At 42.6% G+C, this 7,919-nt stretch overlaps 1 long non-coding RNA gene across 3 annotated transcripts in view; it reads left to right on the forward strand.

Moving 5' to 3' along the window:
- The first annotated feature begins 6,226 nt into the window (after positions 1 to 6,226).
- Positions 6,227 to 7,919, forward strand: part of LOC124700672 — a 14,641-nt gene continuing 12,948 nt past the window's right edge. Inside the window, exons 1-2 of one of the 3 annotated variants that reach the window (XR_007001799.1) lie at positions 6,227 to 6,292; positions 6,371 to 6,856. This is a non-coding gene — a long non-coding RNA (uncharacterized LOC124700672). Of the gene's footprint in view, positions 6,857 to 7,919 lie in introns of all 3 variants that reach the window. The other 2 variants (XR_007001798.1, XR_007001797.1) reach the window with 2 other exon arrangements.

Below are 7,919 nucleotides of genomic sequence, written 5' to 3' on the forward strand. Positions count from 1 at the left end.
ATATCCGCAACCCAATTTAAACAGAAACACCAGTCATTTTTATGTGTAAAATAGATTAAACCGGTAGAGTTGCCCAAAAGAAAATTAAATCTACAAGTCAGTGGAACTATAGATCCTATCCTTACAATGGAGAGATGAGCACGCGACACAAAAGGAGAAGCAAAGATACGTCGATGTTGACGTTGTTATTTCCTTCTCCGCGTCCCTAGCTACTGGCCTCGACATGGCTGGCAAAGGAACCGGCAAATAATGAGAAAAGCAATGATACTAAACTCCGTCCCGAAAGAAAACGATGCCCCAACAAATGCAAGTGGCCCTTGAGCTAAGCGTGTTTAGTCAAACGGTCTTGTTTCTAGTAACTTTTTATTATACTCTCTGGACAGTGATTTGACGCTTTTTGTGAAATCAATGGAAAATGTAAGGACGGTGATGGGGCCATGGACGTGTGGGGAGCAGGAGGCGATATTCTTATGTTTCTTTCATGTTTTCTCTAGCTCCGAATCCTCGTTTCCCCGGCGTGTCTTTGTCTTGCTTCTCGTATTCAATATATTGTCATCATACACTTTTTTAATGTTTTTCTGTCCTATTCTCAACCATCCATTTGCCTTCTTAGATTGTCGGCTCAACCATGAGGTACACTCATTGATCACTCAACCATTGTCTCGACATGCCATTTCAACCTGTTGTCAAACCATATTTCTTCATGTTGGTCATCTACTAGCAGTTAAGCCAATAGGGAGGGAAAGAGAGAACCCCTTCAACTTAATGGTGTGCGAGAGTCGAATCAATGCTACATAGCACTAGAAAATATCCAAATAAATAACTGATGGAGAGAAAAGGTAGACGATTTGGTAGATGATAAATAAACAATAGTTTGTTATGTTGTATACCATTTATTGCGGTTCTGACTTATCTTGAATGGATTCGAGCATCCTACGATACTACGATGTCAAATTCTTATCAATATAAATTTTTATTTCAATCTCATGAACATGAATTATATACAACCCATTTTTTTATTTTAAAAGGAGGTCAAAACTCTCGATGTTTGCATCCGGTGCACACAAACATAGTATTCATCTAGTCAAATGGGAGTACTTAAGTTGCCTGATATATTTTGTAAACCGGTCACTTTTCTAAACCTTAGATAAATATCTAAACATTCACATCTCATCCAACTACATATATAAACTATAGCAAAACACTTTCTATACAGTTAAAATTCAAATTGCATAAGTTCAAAAGTTTTAAGTTTAGCCTAGGCAAGATGTAGTTTATGTGACTAATATTTACACGAAGGTCAAACGGATTGAAAATTAGCAAAAACATTGGATGTTGTATCCACCTGAAATAATAGGAAGGACTAAGCCTTTCGTGATCAAAATGTTCCATCATTATCAGTTACAGTATATTTTCTTTTCCCAATATCTCCCATGCCTAACTAAGTTATTATTGACCAATGATTGAGCTAATGAGAACGAATCACCCACCATGAACTATTTGGGCATATGGTTTTTCTGTTAGCATGGATTGAGAACGAGGATCCAAACTATCTTGTCAAATCACGAGGATCCAACAATACCTTGCCATAGCATAGATCCTCCAAAGATGTATGTTCTACCGGGGATGATATCACAACAATGAAACTAGCATATAAATAAAGGTGAAATATTTAATATTTTAAAGAAAAGCACTAGAAGCAAGTACACAAATAGGTGAATGGGACAATAGAAAATTTAGTTCTCCCTCCGATCCATAATAAGTGTCAAGGCATTAGTTTGAATTTGAATAAATTTAAACTAAAACCCATATAGTTATTATGGTCCGGAGAGAGTATATGGTATCTCACAGACCTATTGCTATTTATAACAATCAAAAATTCTCAATATTAAGTGTTTGTTTATAATGAATCACCTGGAAAGAGATGGTCTAAAATAGTTAGAAATAGACTTACCAACAAGGCACACATAGTTGGTCATGCATAGTTATTTTTTCAGTACCATCATGTGTTATGGTTCAATAATTTTGTAGAAGAGAGATACAAAGTTAAGGTAACATTTTACGCTTGGAGGTAAGCAAAAAATAAGCTACCTTTCACGGACATCTCCTACCTTTCTTACTTGTGTTTTTTCTCTTCTCCGCATATTACATTTATTCTCTAAACTATTTCAAACAATTAAGGTATATGAGACGAGAACAAGGCAAATAATCCAAAAGGACAAGGAATATGACAAAATGAATGGAACTTTACCAGCATTGCGTAAGTGCTTGATGTTGTAGAATCTGATGTCGCCTAACTTGCATAAATAACAAATTCTATCATAATTTCTAGGTTTCCATGGTTTCATCAATGTACCGGGCAAAGCTCTTACATTTGTATTGGTTGCAGAATATCAAAATACTAGAGAGATGCCTTCTCACTTTTCAATGAACAAAATGAAATTTTAATTATAAAATATAAATAGGTGAGAGTGTGAACAAAAGCAATACCCACATTGCAACGACAACTATATATCACATCAGTGTGTGACATGTCCCCCCCCCCCCCCATCACGTCGGCTTATATCACACGAACATGACAAACACATAATGTGATATTAGTTTGTTTTGTTCAATTGTAGTGCCAATAGGCAACTTAATCGATACTAGTAAGTCCGCACGTGCACGCACGTCTCAGCTCAGTGTTGATAATATAGGACACATCGAAACCTTTTGGCAATGATATTAGCATAAAACCTGCTATAGTAGTCCGACCATGCAATCCTATGATCTACAACAGTGGTTATACCATGCAATTATACTCACATTTTATAGGAAACACATTATTTTATTGTATGCTAGATAAGGCAGATTTCATTTTCTGCTGTCCCATTCTTGATGAGGTTGCTCATTGACACTTGTGTATCGTCATAGTGCTTCTTCATGGAAGAAAGTGCTATCTTAGTGCTTCTGCTAAACCACCTCACCTTCACATCGTGTATCTAACCACACCTATAACTATAGAAATGATATAAGAGATACAGTTACTTCAAGAGTACATATGATTCAAAAATAAATAAGTTAGCATAAACTTGGGGCTTTTCAACATCAAACAAAACATTGAAATAACTATGCCCAACACATACAAAACATTGGAACTCGCTACTTCTAACACATAATAGCAGTTGTGATAATCGTGCCATGCCCGTACACAAGTTCAATAGTACATTTATACAGATAAAATGAGCGATAATTGTACATAACGAAATTTGGTAAACTGAGATGTGAGCATAGTAAAATCTAGTACCTCATGAGATCCTCAAAAATTATTATTATTCACACGACATTACTCAAGCTCTGTTAAGAAGCTGACCAACTACAAGCCTGGCTCTTGATTGGAACATTAACCCCAAGGAACATCGGAACAATTTTTCAATGCACATATGGTATAATGCAAACTAAAGAGTCGTTATTGAATATATATGAACGAACAAAAAAATAAGTAAGTGATCTAGCAACCACTGAATTGAGACGTTAATTCATTAGTGCATCAATCCCTGAAGTTCATTACATGTACAGATAAGAAATGTTAAAAACACACAGTAGCACAAACTTCACTACATGGAAAACAGAGTGTAGATTAGCTAGTACCACCTAATACCTTTCCAGTTATTTGTTAAATCAGGTTTGCCTTTCCCAGTGTGGTTGGTTACAGGAGACGGCACGATATTGACATTTTGCTGACCTCTGAATTCTGATGCTGCAAGCAATTCTGATATTTAGCCACTGATGAAAATCTACCCTGACTTAGAAAATTCAGTATTGACGGTATATTAAATATGGTAAGATAAAGTACATGTAAGTTTTGCAATAATTGCATCGAGCTATCAATTGTACATACTCCATTTTGCAAGAAATTTAAAAGTTATGTACCACTGGATGCCCGAAATATTTGTTTCATACCTTGTTGTATTAAATACACTATTAAACATTAAAAAGCACACTGGATGCTTCCAGAGCGGTACATTAGGCTGAGCAAGGTCTTAGATTCCACATATTATGAGAAGATTGAGGCTTAGCCCGAGATAATTAAAATAAAACCACTTGAACCAAAGCAAAGGTGTAGGTGCTATGTGGATGCAATTTGAAAAAGTTTCAGAAAGGTCAGACGACAGACAAACGTTGAACCATGTTGTTCCGAACTTTCGGAAGTTTGAGATCATGTCATATTTGAAAGCCGAATGCTGAATAATCAGCATATGTATCTGAATAAAATAGAGGTATGAGATCATGTCAAAGCTTAATCGTATGACCAACTCTAAACCACACCAAATAGTTACACACCCAGAGGACAAATAATTTGACGTTTGAGCACCCAATCTAAACCTGTAAAGTAAACAAAACAATCATTTTATTTAAGTACTCCGTACATAATTTATTTTGATTGCATAACAGAACAACAGTTTCTCAGATCTGTAGTACGTTACCTTACTGTGAGAACCACAACATGGTTGCTATATCTTTTCAGAGTCAATCACCTAGATCGTCGCTGTCCTCGCGCTGGAGCGTCCAGCGAGGCGCGTGCGGTCTGAGGACGGCGAGTTCTTCTTCGGATGCACAGGGGGGCTTCAGGCTTCATTACAGGCTTGATTAACCTAAGACAGACACCTCTCCGCCTGACAGAACTACCACATCGGCGAATCTGCTTGCGCGGTTTCGAGGAGACACGTCTTGAGGACTCATTTTTGTCGGCACCACATGGTACGTCGACCACGACACTTTACCTGTGATTATTGTGGTGATAATGATGGAGAATATATCAAGATGATTGCATCCGTAAGACCAGCAGACCTTGATGGTGCGAGTTTGGATGTGTGAAGATTGTGTATCGGATGATCGGTGTTTTGCAGCAGGCTTGGCAAGAGGGGGCGGCAACAGCGGGGACTTCGTTCTGGGTGGTGTTCTAAGGGCACCAAGTCTCGATTTCCGGGGTGAAAACCCTAGGTCTGACCTTTACTGGTTGTACTCGATAATGACGAATATATATTCGTTTCCTTGATGAAGGCATTGTTTGGAGTTTACTCGGACTTTCTTCGGGGTGAAAACCCATGATCTGGTGATCAGGCGACGACGGTGTTTATGCACGGTTTCCTTCATGGAGGCGTCGTTTATAGGAGAACCTTTTTGTAGTCCAGTTGTGGCCATTGGCGGTGGTAGTTCTTGCTGTTTCACTGTTGAGTTCGGCGGGTTTTTTCTCTTTTCTTCTTTTTTTTAGCTGTGTGCAACTTTGCAGAGGCTGGGTGTAATTGATATCTATTTGGTATTAATATATTCCCTTTATCGAAAAAGAAGCAGTCATACTAATGACATGGGCGGTGCGCCGGTGCCTTCCAAGTTCCAACATCGAACCTCCAGTTTACCTGCTACCTTAGATCGTGATCGGATCTACTCCACAGAAAAGGGAGGAACATGAAAAGGTAAAAGGAGAACTCCCCACCTACGGCGGCGGTGAAGGAACGAGAGGAGGCGAGAAAGATCTCTGCGCGCACACGAGCCATTTCCGGGCATGATCCGCAAGAACGTGCGGTGCTTTTGCTGGTGTTACCTCGCTTCTGGAGGTCGAGCGCATCTGCCACCACGTCGAGGGCGAAGCAGCCACAAGAGCTAGGGCCGGGCAGAGGGAGGCACCGCCTTGACGGCAGCGAGGCCACTGAAGTTAGGCCTAGGCGGCGGAAGGAGGTGCGGCGACGGTGGTTGGCTGGTTCGCATCGCGGGTCTCGGCATGGCCGAGGTAAAGGTGGCCAGGCATTGGCGTCCTGGGCGCGAGTGCCCTGCGCGTGCATCGGTGTGGTGTGCTGGTGGGAGAGAAGGTGAGAGAAATTCGGGGCAGGGGAGATTGTGATGGCGGAACTTTCGGGTGGGGAGAAGAAATTATTTTGGACCGCGGAATGGACGACGTGGATTTGATTTGCCTACGGCACTTCGTGCCTTTATAAGTAGTAAAGATAAAGATAAAGATAGAGATTATCTTGGGTATAGCCAGCAATAGTTTTTTTTTGGGAATACATTTAATCACCACTACTATTAAAAGGGAGAGAGGGTGACACATCGTGGCCGTCAACCATTTGATCAAACGATTCACATTAAACAGTCCGTCAGCCGGACCACGGACAATCCCGATCGCGCTAATCCAAACCCATGACCTCTCCCCTATTTTTTCCTCAACCGCAGCCCTGCACGGCTCCACGCCGCCCACGCTGCTGTGCCCGCGTGAGCAGGCCGCCGTCCCCGCCCTGCTTGTTCCCGATGCGAGGTGTCTTGCCTGCGCTCCTGCCCCTAGCTGGACCCCTGACCACCCGTCCAAAGCTCAATTTCATCCTGGTCTTTGCAGATAGTGTCCCGCATCTTGGATCAGCGAGACAGCCACCAAGCACAATCATCATCGCGGTGGCCGGATCCCAATCTGCCTCCGCCAGGGACGGTTTCTGTGGCCATGAAGGGAGCCAGAACCGCTAGCCCTGCACGGATCTAGCCACCCCGTCACCGCCGACGACGGTTGTCCTGGCCACTGCCGGAGCAGTAACCGTAACTGGCTCGCCTCTTCCTCTCTCTCATGAGCAGTAAGCCAGTAACCGTAGCATTCCACATAATTTATAGTTTATGATCTTCTAAACTTGTCAAGTGCATAGGCTCAAGTTGTCTTATGATGACTGTTAGGTTACATCTGCTTGTAACGGCAAAAGAGTTCAAGATTTCGTTTTTCTCCTGATCATATTACTCCTTCCCGCTCAGACTATTAGCGTGGTTCGTCGGGCGCTTTGTCGTGCCATTCTCCAACTGGATTCCACTCGAGCCTGCTGTTTGGGTGACGATTCAGGTAATTATCAATTTATCATTTCCCATGTGTTGTCAGGAGATCAGAGCTATATGTGCCTTGTACCAATTTTAGTGATTTGTTTAAAAGAAGTCACAATTGACCGTCAGACAGAAACAAATGATTCTTTTGGAAGTGGACATACGACTTGTTTAATTGGAAGAACTAAATACTGACGACGATATGGAGCTAGACACAAATGGTCACTACTAGGGAAAAGCCTATAGGTGGAGGCAAGTGGTGCCGGCGCACCACCATAGGCATGCGCCGGTGGAACTTGTTGCCGGCGCACCAGGAAACCGCCGCGCCGGCGATGCCGTCCCACTGCCGGCGCACCAGCTGACACGACGCGCCGGCGCTATTTCCTGGCAACACCTCCCCCCAACTCGGCCAGGCCCACGAAGCATTGCCGGCGCACCAGCCCAGGAGCGCGCCGGCGGTAATTTTTCTATTACCGGCGCGCTCTTGGGCTGGTGCGCCGGCAATGCTTCGTGGGCCTGGTCTGGAGCAGATATAGCCAGATGGGCTATACACTGCCGGCGCACCCGAGTCCCGGTGCGCCGGCAGTAACTCGGGACTTATTACAGCCACCAACCAGCACTCACAAGCCACTACACTCACACTCCTCATCCACACAACCCGACCCTTCTCCCAACCCACCTAATATTTGCCCATTTCTACCCCAACTTTAGCCAATTTGACCAAACAAAATCATATTTTTTGAGCAAATCTTCCCTTCCTACATGCATCTCCCACATCCCTATGTAGATCTAGATCTATCTATCACGCATTGACCGCTCAATCTAGATCTAGATCTAGAAAGTTGGCTTCCATACGCCGTGGTAGCGGCGCGACGTCTCGATCTCGTTGACGAATATATCAAACAAATAGGTGATTAATGAACAAATAATTGAGGAATGAAATCGACTTATGTTGGACATTTGAAGAAAAGCTCTCGTGTGTGGCATATATATATATGTTGTGCTTGTGTGCTTGTGTGTGTTGGCGTTGAAAATGAGTTGCCAACGTTGCGCCGAAATGTTGATTCTTTAAGTTTCCGTTTCGG

This window comes from Lolium rigidum, chromosome 1 (genome assembly GCF_022539505.1).
Source record: "Lolium rigidum isolate FL_2022 chromosome 1, APGP_CSIRO_Lrig_0.1, whole genome shotgun sequence".
NCBI lineage: Eukaryota > Viridiplantae > Streptophyta > Magnoliopsida > Poales > Poaceae > Lolium > Lolium rigidum.